Here is a 17208-nt window from a genome sequence, read left to right as displayed (position 1 = left end):
GGCACTTAGTCGAGTGTCTTAATTCCAAACCCTCAAAGCATGAACTCGCATACAAAATACAAAGTTGATAATAGAGATCCACGCTTCATGTAATTTTGGTCCAAAAGAATGTGGCTCGTTAATTATAGGCTATGAATTACGGGTTTAACTTCACAATAATATTTAGTTGTTTAAATTGAAATAAACCGGATCAAAATCGGTTAGACAATGTGAATCAAATAATATAATATATATATCCAACCAATAAAACTAATCCAATCAAAATCAGTGAAAGAATCAAAATCCAATATATAATTAAATTATAGAGTAAATTACATGAATGGTCCCTATGATTTGGGATAATTTGCACGTTTGGTCTTTAACTTATTTTTTTAACTTGGAAGGTCCCTACAGTTTGTTTTTGTTGCGCTTGGTCCCCGTTTTACCTAAAAAGACTATTTTACCCTTCATTTTTTAAATTTATTTAAATAAGGTGGGTTAGGTAAGATAAGGAGTAAGGTAAGGTGGAAGTGCGGTTGAGGGTGTGTTTATTTAAATAAATTAAAAAATCAATGACAAACTAGTCTTTTTAGATAAGATATAGACCAAACGTGCAATAAAAACAAACAATAGAGACCTTCCTAATTAAAAAAATAAATTAGAGATCAAACATACAAATTACCCAAACCATAGGAATAAGACTTACTCTAAGTTATATTAAATTAGATGGTTTCGATATAAAACCTTATAGTTCTTTATAACCCTTTAACTTTTCTTTCTCTCGTCATATAGCCGCTCAACCCCTTTCGTTCTTCTCTGTGGGAGCTGCTATCGAGAGCTTCCATATTTTCGGGTCGACCTAGATCTGCCACCATCTCCAATGGCGACATCTGTTATCTCCATCTCCAACAAAGGTATGCTTCTGTTTTTTCATTACGTCTGATAGGAGCTTGATCGGAGCTTTGTAATCTGTTAGATGTTTTCGGCAATTGCAATTAGCGGTGTCCAATTGCAAACTTTTGAAAGTAATTTCATACCTCTGCTGTTTTCTCCTTCTATTACCACTATCTTAGATTTCTGTGTCAATTACCTCTGCAATTAGGTTCCCACGGTATGGAATTGTGTCTGATTTGATACCTAATAGCATCTTTGTGTTGGTTTTATTTGAAATTGTTTCTATACAGAATGGTTTTATTTCATACCTATATCTGGATACGTGTTTGTTCTGTTTAATCGATGCTATAATCATAAAATATGGTTTTGTATAGCGGGTACACGAGAATGGACTTTTGTCTACACCGACCTTTACCCCATTCATGATTTAATTGCTTTCAAGGGGAAGATAGTCCATAGGTTTCCAATGCCCAAAGTTAATCATGCCCGGATTTTATAGAACAACATAAAACTGTAAAAAAAAAAAAAAACTATTCTCATATTTATATACCATATCAATCCAAATGAGAATCCTGAATACAGTAGTACACATACATAGGGGCATTACAAAATAGGCTTCAAATACAAAAAAAATAGGTAAGATGATGTTGGGAAAATCTAATATCGAGTAAATTAAATTTTTAAATGTTTTTGTTTAATTAACCTTGTGGTACAATGATGAAACAAAAGTACATGACATCTGAAGATGCCAAAACTATAAAAATAGAGACCACATTAGCACATGAGCAACTAAAACACCAACAAAATGGCTAAACAAAAATGAACTAAGAGATTTGAGAAAACCAAAACCGACCAGCACCAATTATGACAATGGACTTATAGGAAAATCATTGTTGCTATACCACTTATTACAATGAACTTTATAGTTTATAAGAACATAATAGACTAAAAAAATCAAGAAACTTCACTTTATTGATTTTTGACTAAATATGAATGCATCCACATTAAAGCCTTGATATTAACATCAGCCACACCATAACCTGTGTTTTTTCGTTTTTAAAACATGATAATACATACCACAATCATTCTTGCAACTTAAAGCATTTGTAGTGAGAGCCTCTAAGTAAGCATCCCCAAATATGTAGTGGTTAGTTATAACGATCAATTTACACCAAAAGAAACTCCAATTAATGAAACAAAATCAAAAAGTATTTTCAACTTATGTGAAAATAAAATGATTGAATGCCTAAAACCCAATTGGAAAAACTCTAGGGCAGCAGGAAAGTATACAAGCTATTTTACAAACTAGAGCACCAAAATCTCCACCTCAACCAATCTGACATTAACTTTCAAATATAACACTCTAACTTTTTTTTTTGTTTGATTATGAGAGCAATCAGCAAAAACCATTTAAATACTGAAACAGACCGACACAAATTACTCCAGTGAATACTTAACTGTGAAAGGCAGATTTGAAATCAATGTTTTGAGAAAATTTAATCTTATTTGTTTAAATTTTTGATTTTCTCACTTGGCTCGTTTGATGCAGACAAATGACAGATTTGAAATTCTCTGATCATCTCAACATTGCTGCATGCCTGTCTGATCCACCTCAAAGCCATCAAGAATTTAAATCTATGGTTTATGGGTTAAACAATTGCAGGCTCACTCATGCAATTCGAACAAATCCTGTCATCTACAAAAGTTTAGTGGGTGAATTTTGGGATAAGGCTTCCATCAACAAAGAAGGAGCAGATGGAGAAGGCATTGTGGAATCAGTTGTCAAAGGGAGAAAAGTTACTGTGTCTGAACAAACCATCCGAGAAGTTCTTCAATTTGGGGATCAGCCAGGTTTCCCAACTAAAATTCCTGTTGATCAGATAAAGGAGGTTCTTGAAAGAATGAGATATGAAGGAACTTTTCCTCCAACAATAAAGAAGCTACTTCCTCCTTACTGGCGCTTTCTTGCCCACTCTTTCGTTATATGCATCTCAGGCAGAAAAGGAGGAGCGGATGAGATCTCTCTATCATATATCGGTGCCATTGTTGCTCTGATCATGGACTTGGACTTCAATTTTTCAAAGCTTGTATTAAATGAGATGACGAGCAACATACAATGGAAGAAAAATGATATATTCTTAATGTACCCAAGGTTTCTTCAAATGATTTTTGATGCTTAATATCCATATTTGGAGAGAAAAGGTGAAACTTTGGAATTGAAATCATTAGGTCCAAACACTTTCGGTTTAATGAAGCAGAATCGCAAGGGCTCAAAGGTTGTTTTTTAGGGGAACAAGCCCTTTGGTAAAGTTTGGTAGATTTGCTGAGATAGAAGAAGCTTCTGAATCAAAAGATGGTTCAGATGATGAAGATGAGGATGTTTCCGTTTCTGAGCTTGAAGTTGTTCCTGATGTCACTTCCCAAGTAGCAATTGTGGCAGAGCAACATGTGCCTGGTCTTAATGTTGTTGATGATTATGATGATGATGATGATGTTGATAATGTTGATAAAGAGAAAGGAAAAGGGATTGATGAAGGAGATGATGCAATGGGTTTCAATGATGAAGATTTCACGTTAGATTTTGAGCTCAATAATGATGACACTAGTTCGTTCTTTGATTTTGATAATGTTAATGACGTGAGTGCTCCACCTGAGACTGAGGGAGACTCCAACATTCTCAAGCTGCCGTCTAAATCACTCGCTCAAATGGTGAAGTCATTGTTCAACTGGATTCAACTGCGAAGATTCCTCCCCGAGCAGTTGTTTCTCCAATTATTACTCCATTTGACCGTGATCTGGGTGAGACTCAAGCCTCCCAGCCGCCTTTAAAACGAAGACGTGCTGATCCCAGGCCGGGAGTGCTTATAAGGGAACAAGCTCAAACTGTTCAACAACCAATCACAACCAACGAAGATCCAACCATTTTAGAGCTCAAAGAGGCAATTGGTGTTCTAAATCAAAAGCTTATTGAGCAAGACGTACTGATTGGAACTCTGAATATTAGAGTTTCCGAGCTTAAGAGAGAAAATGCTCAAAAGTCAAGGAAGATTTCTGATCTGCAACTTAATTTTGGTGCTCTCTCAACTGGATACTTTTATTTGAAAAACAAATTAATCAGTGAATTTGGCGACCAGTTCAAAACATCTGTAACCGAGCCTACTGAAGTCGATACATCTCCAAGTGTACCTGCTCCAGCTTTACAAGATGCTTCTCACCAAACTAGTGGAACTCGTATTGTTGACCGTTTTGATAAAGAACCTGCTTCAGCCGATCCCAGAGTAATTTTGAAACAAGCTCAGAGGCAAGTCAAATCTCAAGGAAAATGAAATTGCTCTTCATGAAAAATTCCGATAAAAACATCCGTGGAGATCGTCCGCAATTGAGTGTCACTAAGCTTGGCAAAAAGAGGTTCAAAACCAAGTATAGAGATCGGTCGGGAATAAAGGGGTGGGGATTTCTCGACACGAAGAACATCTGGGTAGTTAAAAGGAACAGTGGAAATGTGGAGTATTATAAGCATCAAAATGATTTTTGCTCTTGGACTAAAGTAGATCTTACGGAACTTTCTAATGCTCCTTTCCACAACCCATCGAATGATCCTCGAGGGACTGATTTTAAGCTCTTCTTGGAGAACCAAGTGAAGAGAAAGTTAGATGGGATGAAGACTGCAGATTCTTTTGTCAAGAAAGTCAAGGGCGTATTTGATCCCAACACCAACCGAACCATAAAGAATGTGATGTCGCCTCCCATTAAGAAGATGAATCAAATTCCTATTATTCAGCAACCACCTGACGGTTCTCTGCTTAATATGAAATATTGGGTTTTTGATGAGGCTACAGCCACTGCCGTCATCAAGCTCGCGACTGGGGTTATTCGTCTTCTTGAAGCGAAGGATCTCCTGAAGTTCGGTGAGCGTGATATTCGTACTTTGGTGAAACATCAAATTGTGGTCAACAATGATATTCTGGAGATCGCTGCTAAAGAATTCACTGGAATGGTTGGTGAAATTATCAATAAGAGGATGTGGGCAGGTGCCCTTGGAAGTTCAGATGTGATGATCGTCGACAAGCCATTAGTTCAAGCTAGCCTCAAACCAAGGGAGAGATTGTTAGGACCTAATTATGTTGGTTTGTGCTAGGCATTTATCTGTTAGGTTTTATTTGTTCTTTTTGGGGCATCAATTGGGTCCTAGATTGCTAGATCTCAGAGAGCGTTTTTGGTCAGGTTGCTAATTGAAGATCCTTTGTACTAAATGATTCATTGAATACTTAATCGTGTGCATTTTGGATTGATTATGCTCTTTCTTCTTGATCTAATTTGCTTGATTCATCATTTGTTTTATTGTTGATCACTAGTTGGTTTATTGTTTGGGACTTACAATTATGTTTTTGATCAACATCAAAAGTTAATTATCAAGGTTTGAATTATATAGTTATTCTTATCATACAATATTTTTGGAGTTCAATGTTTCAATAGACAATTGATGTACTCTATCCCATCACATAGACACATAGTATCGCCCTTATCAACCATCCTCGTGTCATCTCTCTCATAATTGTATTTTAAGGCCATGTTTGTTATGGAGAAAAGGAATTAAGTCAGAAAAGGAATCGTAAAAGAAAGAGAACTAAGTTATAGAGAAAATAAATAATTCTACTGTTTGTTTATGAATTTCTACTCTCCATTTAAGCCAAGAGAGGCCTTCGTAATGTATACCATTGCTTGAGGACACCAAGGAAAATATGATTCTTGATATATATAAATTATGTGTATTTTCTTTCGTTTTTTTTCCCTGCTTTGAGATAATCCACATGGAGCCGTTGTTTTGGGCACCTTTGATAGTCGGCTTCATTATTATCAATTATATTAAACACCATAAATCTGATTATTATATGATTTATGACTCTAGATTCCATAATCCATACTTTTAGGCTACTCTACATCCAAAAACTTCTAATCTAATTGGGTATCAATTTGCAAAAAGAAAAAAAGAGAGAACTTACGGGCTTATAATGACAACTGATAGATGACTTTGGGAAACTAACACCTTGTTTGTGAGTTCAACTTAACGAAAAAAAGAAAGGAAATGGGTGTGAATGAAAAGAAAAAATAAATGAAATTGGTGTTTCCGAATTTTATTAAAGGAAGTGGATTAATTTTCCCTCTTAACTTCCCTTCCGATTTAGGAGGATTTGGAAAAAAAATAACAAAATAATTAATTTTCTTCCACTTTTCTCCAACTCGGAAATACAAAATAAAATTTTGCTTTCCTTTTCTTTCTCTTCTTTTCTTGTAACAACCTCTTATTTTTCAAGTCAAACTCTATAAATAAAGTTGGAGGTTTTATTAAATTCGTTATTTCATGAGTGTTAGAGTACAATTTAAATTATATAAATGATGGTTTTATATAAATATTTGGATAAAATACACTTAGAAATCACAGTTTTCCCTTGGAAGCGAAAACCCTCGGGCCAAAAACCTCTTTTAGATCGAGAACCCTCTAACCGAAAATAGATTTCGGCCGAGAATTCTACTCCGGCCGAAAACCCAACCGATATATATATATATATATATGATTATAATAATAATAATTTTTTAAGACGTTCATAAGATACAACAATTTGTAAATATAATAATATTATTATTTTAAGTTTGTCAAAAGTTATTTAAGTTGTACAAAACGTTAAGCATTAATTACATCTATTCAGTGCATAGATACCCGACTTTTGACCCAGTGCCATCTTTGATCGGAGTTATTGTTGAATCCTAAGATTTCGGAATATTTCTATCGATCCATCCCATTAAATGTTTTCCTATTTAGTTGAATCCTTAGAAAACATACCTTGAAACCCCTAGCGATAGACGACTCCTATTCCTGTTGCACGTTCTCCACCATCGACCACTTCCAACATCGTCACCTGCACTGCTAAAACAATCGCACCTTCACCTTGACTACACGACCTTTACCACACATCACCATTGTCTACCTCATCGTCTCCCATTTTCTCTTCACCTATCTCTGGCTATAAAACCCTAAACATGATGTTTACCACCATACATCACCGTCTCTACCACCATTATCTCTTTTATTGATACCAACTCTTAGTAATTTATGTTTTTATTGGATTTTTAGGAATCTGATGAAGTTGAAACCACCACCACGACCGTTTGTTCCGGTCGCCGCCCTCCAGGTAAGACTCTCTCTCTCTCTCTCTCTCTCTCTCTCTCTCTCTGAGTGATCTTTCTCTTAATGAAATCCTAGCTTTAACTATCATTTATAGCCATCTTTGCTCACCTCAAATGCTTCACTGTGCATCATCGATTTCACTATTTGATTTTTAGGTTCTTGTGTCTCCTCTTATTCTGGTTTTCTTTGGATTTTATAAATTAACCAGATTTTCTTTGTGAAATTCATTGTAGGGGTTTTTATTTGAGGCACGTATTTATCCTATTCATGGTTACGTCTTCAACCACCCAACACCGTGGTCTCCACCATCAGGAAGAGATGGAAACCCAAGAGGATCGAAATTGGGGGAATGGTTGGATTAAGTAGACGATTTTGTGAAGGAATTTCATCGAGACATGGCATATATTCATTGATTTTCTTTTAATGTTGAATGTTGTGTTTCAGATCTCATACCCCAAATCATTAATATGCTAAACCATATATCTTCTTATTGTTCCTTGAAGTGACTGAAAAAATTATATGAAATGAAAGTACTTTGCCATTTATTATACTTCCCATTTCTTATCGATGTTTTCATTTATCACAGACCCTTGGTAATGGACGTGCCTACAATGTTGAAGGTGATGCATACTTTTCAGTTGATTGGTTTCATGAATAGTGATGACTTTCAAGGCGGAACTTGGAAAATAATCATGACTGTGAACAAGTGGCAATTAACTCCAGGAAAGATATCCAACTAATTTTGCATGCTCTGTGGAAAGTAAGTTCCTAATTTGTTGCTTAAAGCTAAGGGTAGTTGGGTAATTTTACATATATCATAGTAATAAGTTCTTTTATGTCAACATGCTTCATGATTCGTCCTGGTCATTATATTATCGATTGTAATAGAATGTACACTTCAAGGATTCTGGTAGAATTGGAATTTGTTATTCCATTCCATTTGTTTTAAAAGCCTTGTATTTTGGTGTTTTTTTTTTTTTTTTTTTTACTTGGGTGTGATATGGCTTTAGCAGCCTACTGATGTTAAGCTTTTGAATACTGTTTTTTGGAATGAGGTATAAACAATTAAACCTTTTTCACATTCACTTTTAAGATAATGGTTTTCTTTTGTAAATTAAAATTCTCATATTTATCACCATAAGCATACTCTAGCCATGTAAATTTGTATTATAATTTCATAGTAATATTTTTATGTTTCTTCTATAAATACAGATGACTATGTTGAGGCATCCGACTGTTAATATTCCTATACAATGTATTTGACATAATGGTGATTGCTACTCTTCAAAATCAAATAAAAGATGTGTATATGTGCGTGTGTGTGAAAGGAAAGGACCCATGAACTTTGAGGTATTTTTAAAGCGAATAATGCTTGGATGTCTTTTTTCCACCTCCAAATTTAGTAGTAGAAAAAGGTTGTAACAGGCCTAGGAGAACAATGGATGATTACTATACTTGTAGATGTATTTAAAAGTAAGCTTATTAATTTTTCATATCACTCCATTTGAATTGTTTACTTATGAACATTAGTGTTGAATAGGTATATATGGTTTAGATCTAATTAAATGATTTAAAAGGAGCAAATCGAAGTTTTGAAATATGAAATTGGTAAAAAAAAAAAATAGCGTCATATCCGTTTTCAGTAACCAGGTTAAGAATGAAACCAAATTGTTGAGAAACGGGTATAAGTTGCTGGTAATAAATGTGTGTGGTACACTATTGGTCATTTGGTTCTTGGGTTGTATCTCATGTTTACCATATTTTATTTGTTTATTGTTTAGTTTAATTTTAATAATAGTTGTTTTCTGAAAAATTCAGAACCCGTGCACTTTGGGTTCTTTGTTTTCTGACAACTTGGAGCTATGTAAGATTAATGAGTTTGAAATTACCATTAGTACATGAGATCGTTAAAATTACCCTTTATCAAATTAAGAACAATTTTTGGTGTAAATTGCGAGTTGAACAAAAGAATATCCTTGTTGCTATTCTATGAAAATATAATTAAACATTAACAGTTATTATTATTTTTTACCAAGAATGATTCTAAATACTTGCAAATAAACAAAACCATAATAAACAATCACGAACTGAAAGTATATTATACAACATTGAACAAATAAATATAGAACAAGTCCTATCATATTATGTAGATAATTATAAAATTTTATAGCATGAATTATCTATACTACAAGGCTAAAAAAAATTGGGAAAAGTTATTTGTTTGAGTTTTAAAATGTTCGATAGTTATTAATCCAAAACAAAAATGTATGTTCATTTTGAATCATTAAAAATATACTTTGATTTTTAACCATTGTTTTCGTTGAATATTACAAACCCACAACCCATCAAACATTTCAAAATTTCGGAATAAGTTAAGATGTTATAGTTATTTGGAGTTAACATTATTACAATTTATAAGAAAGTGATTAATTACGATTTGCAAGGAAGTGACATTGTTTGAGGATTGTATAAACTAAAGAATTATCAATATTTTGTACCATGGTTAATACTTAATGATGTTTATGGTTTGATATGATAGCTGCAAGAAAACTATTCATTGAAATGAGTTAATTGTTGTCCGAAAACTATTCGTTGTCGCCGCTTTGCGCGGACAAACGACTAGTGTGTGTGTGTGTATATATATATATATATATATTCCCTCGAAAACTTAGTCATTTTCTCACTATTTCACTCAAAATCTGTGACAACCCAAAGTTTATTCCGTTATTATGCCCCGTTTCCGTTAATGGAATATTCTATTTTATAAAAGTTCCGTTAATTTGGGGTCGGCAAATAAATAAATGTTTTATTTATTTATATTTCATTGTGACAAGATAAATAAAAACACGTAAAATATCATTTACATTTAATTGGAAAAAGTTATTTTTATTACGACTATTTAACCGGGTAAAAAGCTTAAACCTCGTTAAACATAAGTATCGGGTAGTCGTATACCGGGTACAACACCCAAGCCTTATATAAAGGAGAGTGAACACTCCATAGAAACCTTTTACCACACTAGACCCACCTTCTCCCTCTACTCTCTCTCCTCAAGCCCGATTTCATCCAAAAACTGCAAGTTTTCGCCTCCAAAACGTAAGTTCTCTTACCCTAACTTGTTCTAGGCACCTTTGATTTGTGTTTTAGCTTGAAAATCATGTTAGAAGGCTATAAAGGAGGAGTTTACGGCCTAAGAACCTTCCTAGGCCGTAAACACCTAAAATGTTGCCAAAAGTGCCAAATTTCTTCCCCTTAAGCCTAGAAACTAGCTTTGGACTTAACCTAGAAGTGTTTGGACCTTTAATAATCAATTTTTGGGGCTTGAAAGAGGGTTTACGGTCCAAGCACATGCTTAGACCGTAAACACCCTCTAGCCTTGCAAACCAAGCCCAAAACACTTCCAAATCACCTTTAGGCTTAAGATATGGCTTAGGGACTTGCTATTTCGGACATGGAACACCTAAACATCAACATTTGAGGGGTAAACTAGAGTTTACGGCCCAAGCATATGCTTAGACCGCAAACTCCCCTAAAATATGCCAAATAAGAGTTTAAGTCCCCTAAAGAGCCTTATACCCTCACTAGAACATGTTAGGATTGAGCCTAGAGCCTTGGAATCAAAGATCGGAGGTCTACAAGAGTTTACTACCGTAAACCATGGGGTTTACGGCCGTAAACTCCCAAGGAGTGGTCCGTGGACCATAAACTCCAAGGAAGTACCCTCCTTTGACCTTAAACACCCCTATAACCTTGTATAATACCTTAGAACCACTTCTAGAACCACCAAAAGCTTGAAACCACTCACTTACACTCCTCCCATGAGTTTACGGCCGTAAAATCATCGGGGACGAGGTCCCCTAACCGTAAACTCACTGAAGTTGAGTTTTAGAAGAGTAAACACCATGCTGAGGTCTTATACTCTTTCCTTGCAACCCTTTAGTCTTCTAGCACTCAACCAAAGACCTTTAATCACATCAGGATGACTATATGTGTATAATTAGGGTCTAAATCACTAATTACTTGTAAACATATGTCTTCGTATTTTTCTAGGGTCATAAAGGGTGTACAAGTCTCTACTTGACACCAAACGCGCATCCGACACTTCCACCGATCTATTGATTTCAAGTGAGTTCATACCCCTTAATGAACCTTTTAAATGTTTTTACATGTTTTAGCGGGGGGGATACAAGTATAAATGCTACAAGTTTTTATCGTTAAATCATATGTGATTCGCAAATTATCGTTAAAAGGGGATTTTCCTACACTTTTAGCAGTTTTCCAATAAAACTGTTTTAATTGATTATCAAATGCATTTTTAAGATTAAATTGTTATTAAGCTGCTTTTAAAACTGTGTTTAAATTACTTTTCTTTTTAAAATATATCTAAACTAATATATTTATATAAGTAAGGCTTGAAGGACTTAGGACCAACAGCTCACCTTATTTCCTGTTCTTGTTTGATGTGGTCTTAGGGTATATGTTATCCGTCGAACTGTCGTTGATTTCTTAGTTATATATCATATATATTTGTTTTAGATATGAAAGTCTTCATCTCACTCGATACCTTTGTTATTCAAAGGCAGGAAGTCATACACTCTAGTTAGCTATAATAGGTATAGCTAAGACTACTACTCGTTATCTCTACTACTACTATACTCACTATAACGGCTATTAATACAAGTTAATACACGTATAAGGGAACACTCTATGAACTATACAAAAGACTACTATATCATAATACCGAAGAATACACGAATCCAGAGTATAACACACTATCCCTCTATAAGACACTCTATTGCGCTTACACCATGTGACCAGGGCTTTCCGGTTGGAAGGAAACACTACATGTATAGATCTATACGGGGCAGACACTATTACATCCCGACTGCTAGCTACAGTCTGAGCCGACTAGCCTCAGGGGTGGCACGACATCACTACACTACATATGACCGGGACGGTCATCAGGTTCTCTATTATCACTTCAGTCTGGTCACCTGAAGGGTTACCCCTTTATCCAACATAATACACTAAGACTTAAGTCTAAGCTAACATCCTGAAGTAAGTAAATATCTATTACTAATGGAAGTTTGCACTACTACTACTGTTAACAGGCATAACTTTTCTTCACCTATGTTACTCACATGAGATTTATTACTGTACTTTTACAACTGAAGATTTTTAATGATAATGATTACACACAACTCAAAGGATTTAACTTACAAAGTACTTTTCTGGAAAATATAGGATTTTCTAGGGATTTATACTACTTATAAACATAAATTTCAGTTTTTATTCTATAAGTTTGAAAAAAATTTTATACAACAAAGACACTAAATTCTTATGAACTCACCAGCTTTGTGCTGATACTCGTTTTCAAAATAACTTGTATCCTCAGGTCAAAGATAGACAGGTACAGGTGCAGCTTTTGGAGAAGATGGAGCACATACAAGACCCATCTTTTATTTTGTTAAACTTTTGGTGTCTATGAAACTTTACAGAACACGTTTGTAATTAAATTTACTATATATATGCAATGGTTGTTGTCGCTTGTTTTTAATATTATGTAATTTTCATGATACTGTACATGACGTCCTCCACCCCAGAACGTATTCCGCCGTTACCAGTTTTGGGGTGTGACAGATTGGTATCAGAGCATTGTTTATAGTGAATCAAGTATATCAACCTATAAAAGATATACGAACTATAAACACTTCGGGACTAAAACACTCTGACCAAGAATATATACTTCTAAATACTAAAAATATTTAATTAAGTATATATATATATCCACTCACCACTACAAAAGGGTCAGTATCATACTAGAACAAAACAAAAGTATTAAGATTGTTGAACAACATAATTAAGCTTAGAGACATATACTCACATCCGGGGGAATGTAGCCTGATCAACTACATTTATCCATGAGTGACTAGCATGTGCCTAAGAGTGATTGTGGTGTTGCAACAAGTCTAAAAACTTACCAACACTATCACAATAACGTTAGAATAAGGATATTATAGGAGTATTCTGTATACTACTAACCACGTATGTGTTAACTAAAAGGGTCGTTACTAGTAGGACAATAGTTGCTAAGTGGATACACCACGGTTACACGTGACTAGGGCGCTATAGAATCAGAATCTGTGGCCTTTGCTTCATTTCCTGTTCTTGTTTGATTGAGGATCTGAAGTTAGGGTTGCTTATTCGAAGGACTATCTTGCTTCGGTTGCATGTAATTGGTATGCACTACGCAAGCATTGGGTCGAATAATAACGATTCATCTTATAAGTATCCTAGATTAGTACGTCTATTAACCTTTCTTTTCCCCCTTTCTCGCGTAGATAGCATGGCTGGCTTCCATCATCCAGGCGACCCGTATTATCCAAACCAGGGCAATGGAGGATGGCTCGATGAGGAGTCAGACGATGATCACCCGATCCCTTTGGATGATCATCATACTGAAGGCTTCTCCGATAGCTCCAGCTCCGAGCCAGAAGTTAACAACCTACCCCCTGAAGCTCCAAACCCCAACCCCCGTCCGACATTTCAGGGTCCCAGTCCCATGTGGGCAATAACCTTGAACCGATGGAGCGAGGAGCAGGGTCAACCTTTACCTTACAATGGAGATCGAAGTTTCTACAACATAAGAGAGGGAGGATCAGCGGACCAAGTCCTGCCCATCATGGTTCGAAGGATTGCCAGGAACGTCGAGCAAGGCCAAGCAGCCATTGGCCGAGTTGTAGAAGTGGATGCCAACTCAAACCTCAACACGGTTCGCATCCGCCAACTTGAAGAAGCTATGGATAGGGCAAGGAGGACCAACGAGGCTCTGCAGCAACAACTAGCTGCATCCCGAGCTGAAGTTAGGGAACTCCGAGCACGTCAAAGGGCTCATGAATGACATCTTCAGGAAGTTATGCGTCAATTAGTTGATCTGAGGGTTCGCCCAACGGGTGCCTGTCGCCCGTAGAAGATGTCAAATCATCTCACTCTTTTGTTTAAGGACTAGCCTTTTCTTTCTAAGCTTAGTAGAGCACTTGTCTGTAAACATTCCTAAATTTGAAAGTACTCTAATTAGGCCTCTAGACTGCCAACATTTTCCTTTTGGTTTGATGTAAGACCTACTGTTAGGTCGCTTTTCCCGAACTTGTAGTACATCATTAATACTAGTAATTGGCAGTTAACTACTCTATTGCTGTGACTCTCTCTCTGATTTTGAACTATGTTGATTTAGTCCATGAAACACTCTTATCATACTTGCAATAGACTCTTACTATTGCTATCATTTCTATGAACTTTCAATAAAAGATGCCTCCTCGCAAGCGCCCAACCAGAGGCAGACCAGCAACTCAAACCCCTCTTCCACCACCTCCTCCTCTGCAGTTCGATCCAGTGCTATTTCAAATAGCTGTGACCGCAGCTATGACGGTAGCCATGGCTCAAATGAACTCTGGTGATGTGAGCGGTGGCAACTCTAGACTTGGTGAAGTCCATCAAAGGACGTAGGGATGTACTTATAAGGAATTCATGAACTACAAACCCACTTTCTTCGATGGGACCAGATGAATTCTAGCATTGTCTCAGTGGTTCGAAAGAACTGAGGCTGTCTTTGAAATGTGCTCATGCCCCGAGGAGAGCAAAATAAAGTTCGCTACTGCCACCCTCACTAATAGGGCCTGACGTGGTGGAACGGTCATGTCAGTGCACTCTATTTGGTAACAGCCAACGCCATGGGCTGGGACACACTGAAGGACCTCATGAGAGGGGAGTACTGTCCTAGGGGTGAAATTCAGAAACATGAGGAGGAACTCTAGAACCTCAAGATGAAAGGCACCGACATAATAGCTTACACAGCCAGGTTCTGCGACTTGGCAACTATGTGTGCCAACATGATCCCTTCGGAGAGCAAGAAGATTGAACGATACATTTGGGGTTTAATGCCCCCGTATCGAGGAAACGTTCTAGCCTCACGCCCTACGACCTTTGACAGCGCCAAGGAATTGGCCCAGAGGTTAATTGATCATGAGGTTCCTTCCACACCAGCAACAACCCCACCAAATACCACCACACCACCCAAATCATCTGACAATAAGAGGAAGCGTGGGGATCAGAAGAAGGGCAAGAAGACTCAATCTTCTTCCAAAAACCAACAGATCGTGGTTGTCCATGCTGCCACCACTCCTGCTACCCCTGCACCGACAAAGGCTTATGTTGGAAACCTGCCCAAGTGTCCCAAGTGCCCTTTCCATCACAACGGCCCCTGCCACGAATTGCAATGCACCAACTGTGGTCGGAAGGGCCATACTGTCCCGTTTTGCAGAGCCCAACCCAAACCTATCTCACAAGTTCCCAGTTTGGGAGTGACCCAGACCAGTTATGGCTGCGGTGAAGCTGGCCATTTCAAGAAAAACTGTCTGAAGGCTGGGAATGCGGGAGGAGCAGGAAGACTACTTGCTATCGGCCACAACGAAGCGGTAGCGGACCCCGCAGTAGCCACGAGTACGTTCCTTCTCAACAACTCTTATGCCTATGTCTTATTCGATAGTGGTGCAAAAAGAAGCTTCATAAACCAAAACTTTAAACACTTACTTAAACAACCCCCGCAACTACTAAAAGAAACATTCATCGTAGAAATGGCTAATGGAAAAACCGAAAGCTCTAACGAAATTTACATAGGTTGTACCCTCACGTTAGACGATCATTCATTCCCGATCGATCTCATACCAGTTTCGATCAAGAGTTTCGATGCCATTGTTGGCATGGACTGGTTGAGTCTTTATCGCGCTGATATTCTATGCTTCGACAAAGCCATTCGCCTAAATCCACCGAATAATGAGACTCTGTTAATCTACGGAGACAAGCTCGATACGAGCCTTCGTATCATCTCAAGTATTCAAGCCTAGAAATACTTGCGTAAGGAATACCGCGCCTTTCTTGCACACGTTGTCAACACAAGCCAGAAAGTGAAAGATCCAAAAGACATCCCTGTTGTGTGCGATTTCCCTGACGTCTTTCCAGAGGACCTACCAGGTTTACCTCCCAAGCGTCAGGTTGAGTTTAGAATCGATCTAGTCCCAGGAGCTACCCCCGTAGCTAAGTCGCCCTATCGTTTAGCGCCTGCCGAGATGCAAGAACTATCCGGTCAACTTAACATGCTGCTCAACAAGGGCTTTATAAGACCGAGCTTCTCACCCTGGGGAGCTCCGGTCTTGTTCGTGAAGAAGATGGACAGATCGTTCCGTATGTGCATCGATTATAAGGAACTCAACAAACTCATGGTAAAAAATCGCTACCCTCTTCCCCGTATCGACGACTTATTCGACCAACTACAAGGGGCGAGTTACTTCTCCAAGATTGATCTTAGGTCCGAGTATCACCTGTTACGAGTGCTTGAGGAGGATGTGCCGAAGACAGCCTTCCAAACTCGTTATGGGCACTATGAGTTCGTAGTGATGCCCTTTGGACTGACTAACGCACCCGTAGTGTTCATGGACTTGATGAATATGGTGTGTCGTCCATACTTAGATCAGTTCTTCATCGTCTTTATTGATGATATACTCGTCTACTCTCGGAGCGAGGAAGAACACAGGAATCATCTGCGATGAGTCTTGGAAACCCTACGATCGGAGAAATTATACGCGAAGTTCTCTAAGTGCGAATTTTGGATCCGAAGAGTTGAATTCTTAGGACACATGGTTAGTGAAGAAGGAATCCACGTGGATCCATCCAAGATTAAAGCCATTGAGAACTGGTCAGCACCGAAGACGCCTACAGAAATTCGTCAATTTCTAGGCTTCGCTGGCTATTACCGAAGATTCATTCAGAACTTCTCCCGGATTGCGAAACCTCTTACCACATTGACATAGAAAGGCGTAACATTCGACTAGGGAGAGAAGCAAGAGAAGGCATTCCAGACCCTGAAACAAGCTCTATGCACCGCACTGGTATTATCCCTTCCCGAAGGAATAGAAGATTTTGTGGTATACTGCGATGCATCAAACCACGGGCTCGGTTGTGTCTTGATGCAACGAGGTAAGGTCATCGCCTATGCCTCAAGACAGCTAAAGACACATGAGGTAAACTACACCACCCATGACCTCGAGTTAGGGGTGGTTGTATTCGCTCTAAAGATCTGGAGACATTACTTG

General features: G+C 37.5%; 2 long non-coding RNA genes across 2 annotated transcripts; both read left to right on the top strand.

Annotated features, from left to right (window-relative positions):
* The first annotated feature begins 750 nt into the window (after nucleotides 1-750).
* LOC145096868 (uncharacterized) lies at nucleotides 751-5189 on the top strand. Its single transcript, XR_013704137.1, has 2 exons — nucleotides 751-893; nucleotides 2423-5189. It is a non-coding gene; the product is annotated as an uncharacterized LOC145096868 (long non-coding RNA).
* Nucleotides 5190-6641: 1452 nt separating this feature from the next.
* Nucleotides 6642-8558, top strand: LOC145096867 (uncharacterized). Its single transcript, XR_013704136.1, has 3 exons — nucleotides 6642-7064; nucleotides 7294-7820; nucleotides 8273-8558. It is a non-coding gene; the product is annotated as an uncharacterized LOC145096867 (long non-coding RNA).
* The last annotated feature ends 8650 nt before the right edge of the window (nucleotides 8559-17208 follow it).

The sequence above is a fragment of the Lactuca serriola genome, chromosome 4 (assembly GCF_051521515.1).
Source record: "Lactuca serriola cultivar US96UC23 chromosome 4, Lser_US96UC23_V15, whole genome shotgun sequence".
In the NCBI taxonomy this organism is placed as follows: domain Eukaryota; kingdom Viridiplantae; phylum Streptophyta; class Magnoliopsida; order Asterales; family Asteraceae; genus Lactuca; species Lactuca serriola.
The sequence above is the reverse complement of the archived record's forward strand: the minus strand, read 5'-3'. Positions and strand labels throughout refer to the sequence as shown.